Source organism: Talpa occidentalis, unplaced genomic scaffold (genome assembly GCF_014898055.3).
Source record: "Talpa occidentalis isolate TD23 unplaced genomic scaffold, MPIMG_talOcc4v2.1 talOcc4.14, whole genome shotgun sequence".
Taxonomy (NCBI): Eukaryota; Metazoa; Chordata; class Mammalia; order Eulipotyphla; family Talpidae; genus Talpa; species Talpa occidentalis.
In genome coordinates, this window is record NW_023601433.1 from 7,684,411 (window position 1) to 7,696,706 (window position 12,296).

Below are 12,296 nucleotides of genomic sequence, written 5' to 3' on the forward strand. Positions count from 1 at the left end.
GAAAGTTGACTTTCCTTTACTGCGAGACTTCCCATGCCACTAATAGTTGTGTAAGACCAGCTTACTAATAGTGGGGGACATTAAGTGGGTCCAGGAAGATGGAAAAGTAGTTCTCAATGGATTCCAGAGGGAGTGTGTATTATAACGCATTTATTTTTGGCACGTTTGATGTAGTCTTCCACAGAATACAGGTGGTTCGTAACGGTCTAGGTAACCATTACACCATTTGGGGAGCCATTTTGAAACAATTTTTTTTCTTTTAAATTAATTGTGTCATCATGGCTAGGCTGTAGGCCATTTCTTTCATTGCCTTATTGTGAAATATAGGCAGTTTCACGCAGAAACAGTAGGGCAGAAAGAGAACAGCGTCGCAGACTCAAAGCAAGTAGAATTACCCAGCGTTCTAGAGTCTCAATTTTCTGTTCACGCTTATACCTAGAGGAATCTAATGGTCCAATGATTGAAACTTAGTTGGAATGTGATAGAGTCGTTAGATTTTACGGGATCAAAGAGGCTTTCTACTAATTCAAGTTCCCACAGTGACTTCTTTCTTAAGGCTGTTTTCAAATTTAGGAGCTATGAGCACAGTCTTCAGGGAGACTATCATTTAAGCTGCATTGCATTATGCCAAATTCAGCCTCCTCTTTGCTTGCATTTTGGTTCTCCTCCTATGTAATTATTGCTTTCAGAACAGGAACTGGCCTTTTCTTTCTTTCCTGTTTCAGTGCCAGAAGATGGAATTAATTCTTTCACATGAAATTAAAGCTGCAAATTCTAAAACCCTAATCCAAAATACCTCTACCTGAACGACAGCATAGTCTCTCACTGGTTTCTCAGAGCAGTTTTCTCATTTGTAAGTTTGTTCTAATGCCTCTTACCTGCCATAGGGATAAAATGAAAATAAGCAAGCAAAATATTTGCTTTCGTTTGTGTTTACCTTGAAGTATTCTGCAAAACCAGCGGAGGCAGTTTGCTAACTTTACTGAGTCCAGCTACTAGTAAAAATCACGGGACACAAGATATTGTGGGATTTAAGGGGAGCAGACACTGGAATATGATTATCAGGGAACACCCTTTGCGCCCATAAGATTTTGCACATGCCATTAACCTCTCTGTGCCTCAGTTTCCTTTCCTATAAAATAAGATTATATTCATGATTCTAATCTTGCAAGGCTATTGTAAGTCTTAAAGATAATCCACAGAAAGTAATTATGGACACAAAAACTCAACAATATTAGCTATTATCGCTACCATTTTTATTGGAAAGTTTCACCTACCTGTTTTATGCACTAAGAGTTCATGAAATCCCCACCTAGAAACAGGTAGACAGGCCCCTAGTGCCTTAAAGCATCTCTATTGTTGTTGGTATCATTAAGCGGAGAATACGGAGGTATAAATGTATAAATACAGCATTTTTTGTTCTAAGTATCTGTTGACTCACTAAGTGAATTCATTAATTCAACCTTTAATTGGAATGCTTTGTGACTGTGCATCTTATCAAGTGACTCTACCCTATTATTTTTTTGTCTATGATGTGTAACAGATCAGGACAAATGGAGTAGGTGTCAGAAGCAATTTCCCTACATATGTGCAAATCAGGTTAGACAAATGTCTGAGACGCATCTCTTCTTTCCACATGGAAGGGCCACCGGGTCCCGCTTCTCCCCCTGCAAGGCTCCTGAGTCGCTAGCTCCGCAGGCTCAACTTGACATCTCCATTTCCAGGCGGCTGGTGGTCACTGATGATAAGCTTAATGAGAGGGAGAGCTGGGGTGCAGTGAAGGAGGCCTGTGTGGACAATGAGAAGGAAGGCAAGAGATTGAGGGAAGCAAAGAAAATAATGAGACTTAATATCTTTGACATCCAAGCACCTGAAAAAGGCACAGGGCCGAGCAGCTAATGACTCCTTTTCCAGAAGCAGGGGATGTGACATCCCTTGGCCCACATCTAAGCAGCCACTGGCTACCTGATAAACCAGGGAGTCTTATATGCCTTATATGCCTGTAGGATTCTACGTATCACAGGACATCAAGAGGCAGGATTTCATTCTGAAGCAATCAACCAGGGAAGTTCAACATCTCTGACTATGCAAAGGAGAGGTCGCTGTGCTCACTGCCTGGGGCAGTGTGCTTTAGCACAACTACATGTGTAAGAAATGAGAAAACTGTCAGGACAGAAATATGTATAGATGAAAGGTCTATTGCAATAGACCTTTGTCACTGATCTCCATCCCTCTCTGTCTATCCATCTGTCCATCCATCCATCCATCCATCCATCCATCCATCCATCCATCCACCTGCCATGTCTCTGTCTCTCTATCCATACATATATTATCTCTCGCCATCCAGTCTCTGTCTCTAATGCCCTCTCTTTCATCTCTCTGACTAACTATCCATTCATTCTATCACTCTATCCACCTACCGACCTATCCACTATGTATCTGTCATCTAATTTCGTCTTCCTCCCTTTTCCTACACCACTTTTTTTTAAAGATTTATTTATTTATACAAGAACTGGGGTACAGGTCAAAAGCGTGGGAGAGTGAGAGGATTCACCAGAGACAGAGCAGGGAACAGAACAGGCAGACAAACCGAAGACACTGCTGAGGAGAGCAGCGGGTGAGGCATGCGAGGTTTGCTGTGCCATGTGGGTATCTCCCTGGCCAGCCGGGAATCGAACCAGTGCTGCAGAGGCTGCGGACAGCTTCACAGCATTGTGCTCAACCCGCTGCACCACCAGGGAGACCCTCCTACACCACCTTTAAGGAGATCTTTTTTGTGTCTGCAATAGAGGACTCAACTTGGCTCAACTATCCAACAGGAATCCTGCTTTAATCCTTTTTTCATGTTTTTCTTTTCTCACAGTTTTGGATCTTTAAAAACAAGACTGCTTCCCTGGGCTTTGCTTTTCGCTGTTCAGTGAGTGGTGGTGAAAGGCCTGGCATGACAACCCCTCGAGGCTGAGTCCTGTTGATTAGGGGATGGATTTTGAGCAAGCAGCTGTACTTGCATGCCCTCCTCAGTGACCCTTGCCAGTATCCCTCACCCATGACCTGGAGGGATTGTCTCCTGGGGAAGCTAGGTCAGGCTCTGTGTCCATCAGGCTGTGCTTCTACCAGCTTGTGATGGAGCATTTTCTGATGTTGACACCCATGCAGTGGGAGCTGAACGGAGGCTAGTTTCTTGTTTCACATTGAGCTGTCATCCAGAAGGGCCTGCTGCTTATCCTGGTTTCACGGTCTTTCCAGGCTGCGTTGACATTCTCCGCCTGCTGCTTGGGCCGCCACATCTGCTGCCACAGCTCATGAACTTGGGGCACTTCCACTCAAGCTCAAGTCTGGAAAATGATATTTTCTAAACTAAGAATATAGGCACATGGAAACTTTTTTCCCCTAATGTGTAATTTTGCTGAAGAGCCTTCTTATCATAACATGTATTTCTTTCCCTGTTCCTTGTACTCTTTTTGACGTTAAAATAAAACGTGATAATTAAACGGACTAGAACATTTTAAATGGTTTGATTGACAGGAACAATGACTGTTTACAGAAACAACTGGGGAAAAATTACTTTCCCTGAATATTATTCTCAATTGGTTTGGCCTCAGAATCTATATTGGCCGACTATCCAGATAATTCCAGGCCAAGGCACAGGATCTGGACTTACCCAGTGACGCTTAAAGGTCAAATGCAAGTCTTGGGAGTTGCTGGATGCTTTTCAAACATTAATTATTTTATAAGACTCCTTTGTAACTTATATTCATGTTTTAATATGAATTGATGATCAGAGTTTACATAAGTATTAAAAATTTCCAAATTACCCTTAATGGCTCCTGAGCCAGATAATAATATATGTTTGAAATTAACATTATCCTTAAAAAATGCTTGTGATATAGTCGATATTCATGATAAAGTGTCAGCTCAGTGGTTTTTAAGTGCTGAGTAACTACATGTTTAGTGGATAATTTCGCAGATAAACTGTATTAGGCAGGAAAAAAATGTATGCTTATAGGCTAGGTACAGCGTCCAGTTTGGTCAACTGAGAACTTAAAACCAACATAGAATTTTCTGTAATTCCATAAAGCTCTGTTCAGTTATCTGAGATCAATAGAACTTGACTTTGGTATCCTCTGCATAGCTCTTAAGGGTACAGACCTTTCCAGCCCAAGTAGAGCAAAGCCAGTCAATTTCAAGTTCCTCTAAGCTGGTCCAGCCACCTTGCAGCAGCAGGGGCACTCTGGACTCTGGACTCCCAGCACTCTCTGGGAGAAAAATGAAGATTTTCTTCTCTGTCTTCCATATTCACTGCTTCTGATGAGCTCCAGATCTAACAATTCCTTCTTGCAACTGCTGTTCATATTTCCACAAGACAATCTCTCTGCTAATTCCTTGCCAATTACCCGTTACAATATACATTCACATTGGTGTCTAAAGGAGTCATTACAAAAGAGTAGCCTCTTTTCTGTGAGGAGGGTCCTTGGAGGCCTGGGGTGAGGGATTGTGTGTCTTGGTCTCCCCTGCACAATTGCCCCATCTGTTACTCATCCGGGAAATGAGCATTTACACCATGTAAATCAGTTACTTCTGCTTATTTATTAAAGGTCTTTGACTTTAAATTGCTATGTGTGAATAAACTTTTCACATGCACTTGAGATTTACAACTCTTTGAGATGATGCAGCTATGATTCTTCCTGTGTTGCATTAAAAAAAACAACAACAACAAACAAATTCTGAGCTAACAGAATAAGCAACTTTTCCAAGATCATGAGTCTTAGGTAGAATCCAAGAACAAGGATCCATGGTTTTAGTGAGACTTTTGAAAAGTAATCATCTAATATGCTAAAGGAACCTGGCAACGTCTGAACGTGAATTTTAGTAACTAGATGGCATACAAAAAGCAAATAGTTCAAAGGCTATTTGGGCGTTGTGGCAAGATTGAACAAATGTATGTCTACTATCACACCACAAGTTCATGCCCTCATTGAATGTTCTCTTCCTAAGTGAAAGGACTATTTTCTTTCTTTCTTTTTAATAAAGATTTATTCATCTATGCATACAATAGTTGGGTGCAGGCCAGAGGTGCAGGATATGAGAAGATTCACCAGGCAGAGTGGGGAGCAGAACAGGCAGATTGACTGAAGTATACTGCTGAGGGGAGCAGCGGGCAAGACAGGAGGGGTCTGCTGTGCCACATGGGTCACCTCCCTGGCCGGGAATCGAATTCCTGTGGATTGCTTCATAGTGCTGACACTTAACTTCTTGCACCACCAGAGGGGCCCCAGCACTATTTTCCTTTAATGGATGAATGCATTAACTCTCAGAGAGGTTAAGACAGTTGTTAAAAATCACACAGTAGTGTGCTGGTGTATGATGCTGGGATTTGCTGTTAGAACAGAATCCAGTGGTTTGCTCCATTCTGTGGCCGCGGCACATGGATGAACAAAACTCTTAAGTTCCATCGAACACATGTGATGGACAAAATTGCTCATCCTGTTCTGTTCTGGTATTTCTTTTCCAGCTCCTCATTATCAGTGGTAACCTGCCTCAAGGTGTGAAAAGGGACCGGTGTCACAAAGAACATGGTAAGAGTAGGACCATTCAAGATCATCCAAGATTAGGTTGTTTTATGAATCAGGAACCTCAAGCTACTAAGGATTTATATTTCATTGTTGATATTTTTTAAAATTCCTGGTCCTTTTAGAAGTATTTATATGTTATCGATAGGTATAAAACTCAAGATGTGAAATTCGCCTACCTCTTCTGTCCTTACACTCTCAACAGCTCCCAGTTCATCTTTCCAGAGGGGGCCAACACACTGCATCATGGTGTATTACCCTATGTCCACACGGGCACACAGGAAGCGTATGTCATTTCATGCCAACGGCTGCCTCGTCCAGATTAGTCTGCCTCAACCCATGAATGAGCTGACTCATTCATTTTAGCAGCTGCTTTTTATAATACTGATTCCCTCTACCATGACTGATTGAACTAGATCCCTTTTGATATATTTGTTTCATATAGTCGGTCATATCACAATTCACTGCAGTGAACATTCTCATACATATGTCTTTGCACACAAATGTCGTTCATTTGCGTGAGGAATTTCCAAAAGTGACAGGTCTGGGTCACAGTCTGTTTGTTCAACAATTATTTGAACAAAAATTAACATGGCTAAAACTACTCCCATCACTCACAAAGAGTGAGGTAAACTTTTTTTTTTTTTTTTTTAGAATATTTATTTATTTATTTGTTTGTTCGTTTGTTTTTGTTTATACATGCACTGGGTACAGTCAGAAGCGCGGGAGGGTGAGAGAATTCTCCAGGGCCAGAGCGGGGAGCAGAGCAGGCAGAAGGACTGAAGTACACTGCTGAGGGGAGCAGCAGGCGGCAGGAGAGGTCTGCGCGCCATGTGGGACCCTCCTCCGGTGGCCGGGGAGCAGCCGGGAATCGAACCGGCGCCGCAGAGGCTGTGGGCAGCTTCACAACCCAGCGCTCAACCGCTGCGCCACCGGGGAGGCCCCAAGAGGTAAACTTTTTTGACCTTGATGATCTGATAGGTGGAAAATAATATTTCATGTTGGTTTTAATTTTCACTTATTTTAACATGAATGAGAAAAAACATCTTTTAAAATGGTATATATGGAAGGTCCTTTGAGATACTTTCTCCATGAACTCTATGATTATATTCTTAGTCCATTCTTCTATAGGCTTAAAAGTCTTTTTCTTATTGATTTGTAGGAATGTTTCTATATTAATGAAATTATTGTTTTGTCAATGTGTCTCAAATGCTTTTCCCCAGTGTAAAATGTCTTTATTTTGCTGTTTATTTTAGTGTCTGATCTTTAAATGCATTATTACTAATCCTCAAGATTCTTGCAAGATAAGTTTTATTATTCTGACAGGGAAATCTGCAGACCAGAAAGGGTAAGTGGGGCCTCCCTGGTGGCACATGGGGTTAAGCATAGCACTATGAAGCTATCCGCAGACATTGCAGCATGAGTTCAATCCCCACTCATGGAGCTACCCACATGGCGCAGCAGACCTCTCCTGACTCACCCACTGCTCCCCTCAGCAGTGTATTTCAGTTGATCTGCCTGTTCTGTTCCCCACTCTGTCTCTGGTGAATCCTCTCACCCCCCCCACCACCACCTCTGGACTGTACCCCAGTTCTTATATGCATAAGTAAATAACTCTTTAAAAAAATAAAAATAGACTCCATGCTCTATAGACTGAGCCTGAGGACCACAGTAGCTAATCCTTGGAAAATATCTGTGATTATGTTGAGTGGAACGATCAGCCTGAAGGACATTGGAGTGAATCAGAAGATCAAAGTTCTAATCACAGCTTTGTCATAAACTGGTTTATGATTTCACATCCCTGAGCTGCCATTGCAATGTGGGGAGAGTCAGCTTGCTGGTGAAAATTCTCAAGTGTGTGAACTCACTTGTAAAATGACCTTACATACCTGAGTCCGTCCATACTTCTCTGTCTCACTGGTCTTTTTTTTTTTTTTTCAAATTTTATTTTTTTTTTTTAAATTTTTATTTATTTATGAAAGAACCAGGGTAGAGGCCAGATGTGTGGGAGGGTGAGAGGATTCACCAGAGACAGAACGGGGAACAGATCAGGCAGACTGAAATACACTGCTGAGGGGAGCAGCAGGCAAGACAGGAGAGGTCTGCCGTGCCATATGGGAATCTCCCTGGCCGGCTGGGATTGAACTCGCACTGCAAAGGCTGCAGACAGCTTCACAGCACTGAGCTTAACCGCCTGCGCCATCAGGGAGGACCCCACTGGTCTTTTCTAAATGACTTGGAACACATTGTAGCTGACTCGGTACAAGTTCACTATATAGTAATGATAGTGAATATATATGCATATATACAAATAAGAGTTCACTCGCTTAATATTTTAAAATAATTAATTAAAAGCGATAGGTAGTTTATTCTATTAATGTCTAATATTCTATTAATACCCATAATCATAGCTATGATAAAGTGAGAGTCTATTTCACAGAGGTGCAAACCCTATTTCAGAGCAAATGATTTTGCTTATGCAGGGTGTAGGCCCAGGAATCTGCATTTTAAATTTGCGCCCCGCATGCTGCGCTGGCTTAGTGATGTTTGAGAACCACCACTGCAGTTAGAATGCTTCTCCACACTTTCGATGCATGGATAATTCCTTCCCATATTTAGAAATTCTAGAGAAAACATGATGTGTAGGGCTATCGAGGGGTCCTGCACGCCAACAGGAAATTGCAAGATTTTGCATGATCTATTACCTCTACAGAGCTGGCTCCCTGCACTGGTTGGGGTGGGGTGGGCCAGGGCAGAAGAGAGCTCCTCTCATCCAATCCGAGTGGTTAGATCATGTCAAACTAAGCTAATATAAATGTCAGTGTGCAGCTCTCGCATGTGAAATCTGAGTTGGTTGCAACACAGTTCATTTTCCCTCTCGCAGCTCCATGGATGCTATCAGCTGATGTGTCTGACAAGCATTTCCTAGGCCCAAATAAAAGCAATCTCAGCAGTTCTCGGATGAGCCTCCCTGCCTGAGTGTGCACACGTGGACTTGTGGCTGTTAGGTCACGTGCTCTTAACAGCCAGGATGAGCTCGTCTCCGTGGGCCTCCCAAACCACCAAGCAGGAAGGCCTGCAGCCAGGAGCCATCACGCCAGTTCATAATGACCACTAGAGTATGGAGTTATAGAGACATCCAGCGGAGGAATTAATTACAGGGAACACGAAGTCCCTCTAGGACTTGGCTGAGGACTGGACACTTCCCAGGTGCATTATCCTGCCACTAGAGCAAGGCAGCAGCTCATGGGCTCCAGACAGCAGGAGCCTGTTCTACATAACAATGGCCCATCAGGTACACCTGATTAACCCAACTGGGCTCTGGGGATGCCCTTGTCAGCCATGGGTTATCTTCGCCCAGATAGGAGCCAGATTGCAAGGCAGGCCAATCTTTGGTTGATTTTTCTTTACCATTTGTCACTGGTTTTATTCTCTCCTCCTTTTTTTTTTTTCTATTTTCTACATTTAACCTTATCTTGGTGGTGTCCTGGAGAAAATAAGCTCGTGTGCTCCTCTGCGTGGTGAATTACAATTCCCTAGACGCTCCTCACAGGAGTCAGGACCCACACTTAACTTGGCTTGTCAGATTCCCATCTAAATATTTTCAATAAAGGCAGCCAGGAGTGATTTAGGAGAACATCCTTCCAAGCCGCCATGTTGATTTTATTTCCAACACAGCTGCTCTCGTCTAAATGGAAGGTTGATCCATTTTGTGGGAAGCGAGGGAGATTCTCTGGGTCTCTCACGCTGCTCAGTTCAACCTGTTAATGACTCTTATAACCCTTGTCATGAATGGTGTCATTTTTAAATGTGAATTATTATTCTGTATCTTCCTGTTAAGAGAGAGACACATAGTGGAGCTAGATAAGCAGAAGTATGATTCAGAGGGGAGGGGGGAAGCGGAAGAAGTCAAGTAGGAAGGCAAAGTCCAAAGAACAGTCCAACACTATGGAAATTTCAGCAATGTTATAGCCAAGACTCAGCCAGCTTAATATTTGAGTAGTCACCTCTTAATAAAAATATGGGAAACAAAGTCTTCTAAAAGCCAGCCTCCCCAGTTTCAACATGATTAAATTAAATAAGGTTCTTCAGACAGAGATCTGGGTAAGTTTGACCAGAAACTGTTACAAGTGTCTCTTTAGGGCCTCCCTGGTGGCGCAAGGGGTTAAGCACAGCACTGTGAAACTATCCCCAACCTCCAAAGCATGAGTTCGATCCCCGGCAGGCCAGGGAGTCACCCACATGGCGCAGACTTCTCCTGGTTTGCCCGCTGCTCCCCTCAACAGTTTATGTCAGTCTGCCTGTTCTGTTCCCCACTCTGTCTCTGGTGAATCCTCTCACCCCCTGCACCTCTGGCCTGTACCCCAGTTCTTGTATGCATAAATAAATAAATCTTTAAAAGTGCCTCTTTATTAAAGGCAAATGTTGTTGTGTTTGTGGAGCCAGCCGGGAATTAAACATAAATGGGAATGAACACACAAGCACTCACGCACAGATTTTGCCCTCCATGCCCGCAGAATGTTCCAGCATCCCTCTTGTCCACACCATCCTCAGGACCTTCCCCAGCTCCAATCCTGCTGATGGAAACACAGTGACATTCGTGTGGGTGTGGGGACCACCTGTCTCACTGATGGGTCATGTCGAGCAGTAGAGCAGTGTCAGAATGAAACATCTGACACCCAGTTCACACACCTCCCAACCCCAAAGGTGCTGGGAAAGCACATTTCTTTCAGTGTTCGATGAGGTGTTTCTAAAACCACACAGCATCTCAACTGGCAGGCAGAGGCACGTGAAGAGCCCTTAAGATTCAGGGATTGATGGGAAAAACACAAGGCCTCTTTCATCATGATGAAGGTCAGATTGGAGGTGGCGGGTGGTGTTTGCAGGCCTCTGGGTGAGGTGTGCAATTGTGAGGGGGGTGATTTTAATGCTGCAGCTCACCCAGAATTTCTGGCATGGTTCCCACCATCACACTCAAGTCCTACCCTAAGTTTTGACCGTTCCTCCTGTTGTAACCACTGGCCTCTCCCTCAGCTCTAAATCTACCAATTATTTCCTTCAAGTGTCAGGAGTACTGCAGACACCCCGAGATATAACCTTTCCTCAAGTTGATGCTGTTAAACCGTTACTTGAAACTGAAGTCGTAGTTGTCAACTGTGACTTCAGTCACTAATAACTACTTCAGAAGTGCGAGTGGCGTCTGGGCTCTTAATGCTGTGGCCCAGGGCTCTGGGAATGTCTTTCCAGGTCATTTAGAACCATCCATCTGATCTGTGGCAAGATCAGTCAATCTTGCAGCCCAGTGCTCCCTCGTCCGCCCCTCCCTGCCAGGTCCTTTATTAGTTCTCTTAGGCCATATCGGGGATGATCTTAGGCAGCCGTATCGACCACTAGCTTGTAAAGACGCCGCTCAGGTCATTGCTCTACGATTGGATCCTGAATTCTGTCATTTGACTGGAGAATTTCCCCCCTCAGCATCTTTCTCCTCCATAGTTTCATTAGGCTCTTGTTTAAAAGGACTTTTAATCAGCTCTGCAGGCAAATCTAAGAAATAGATCCAGCTGTCACTTGACATGGTTCACCAAGTTGGTCTCAGCTTGGGAAGATTGCTGGTCTTCTAGGAAACATGGATTTAGAGAGCCCTTAACCTGTGCTTGTTCACTTCAGGGGATTTGGGGAATTTGAGCTAGACTCTGCACTTCAGAGTGATCTTGAGTTTTATTTTGCTGTGAAATTGACAATAATAATACCAGCTCACAGCTAAGGAATGTTGCTCTGCCATTGTCCTATCACTCTGCTTGCACACTTGCGCACACACGCAACTTCTCACAGCTGCCCAGTTTACAGGTGAAGGAACAGTGAGTTGCAGAGTAAGCTGCCCAGTATCACCCAGTTAGGGACTGGAAAAATGTGACTGTGAACTCGAGGGCTTTACACTTCCCACCTAACAGCACCCTGTACTATTCACTCCCATGAAGTGCCATCAGTCCCTGGTGCATGGGTGCATTGGTGAAGAACATTCTTTGGGGACTATGCCTGAGAGGGGTGGGTTAGCAAATATTGTTTATAAATGAACAATGGGGCCTCTCTGTTGGCACAAGGGGTTAAGCACCACACCATGAAGCAATCTGCAGCCTCTGCAGAATGAGCTAAATCCCCAGCCCGCCAGAGAGAAACCCACAAGGTGCAGCAGACCTCTCCTGGCTCACCCACTGCTCTCCCCTCAGCAGTGTGTTTCAGTCAGTCTGCCTCTTCTCCCCACTCTGTCTCTGGTGAATCCTCTCACCCCCTGCATCTCTGATCTGTACCCCAGCTCTTGTATGCATAAATAAATCTCTAAAATAAAAAAAGAACTGATGTAAAAAATAAAAAAATATATAAATTTTAAAAAAGTAGTCATCATTCCTTCATGGACTGAAATGCTGTCACAATCAGACTTTGATCTGATTGGTTACTTATAGTCACTGCAGCTCTGACAGTCCCATCTTTAGAGCATTTCTGAGCACCACCCTGCCACCGGATGGCAATACAGAGATAATATACTAGAATCACAAGATGCAACTTTAATGCAATATGGGTGCCTGCCAGAAAGGAAGTGGGTGCAGAAGCAGACAAAGAGGCCAAGAGAACTGATAAAGAAAGAGTACAATTGTATGGAGAATATATATGTGTGTGTATATATATATCTCTCTCTCAAAAAATAAATAAAAATATGAAAAAAGAAAG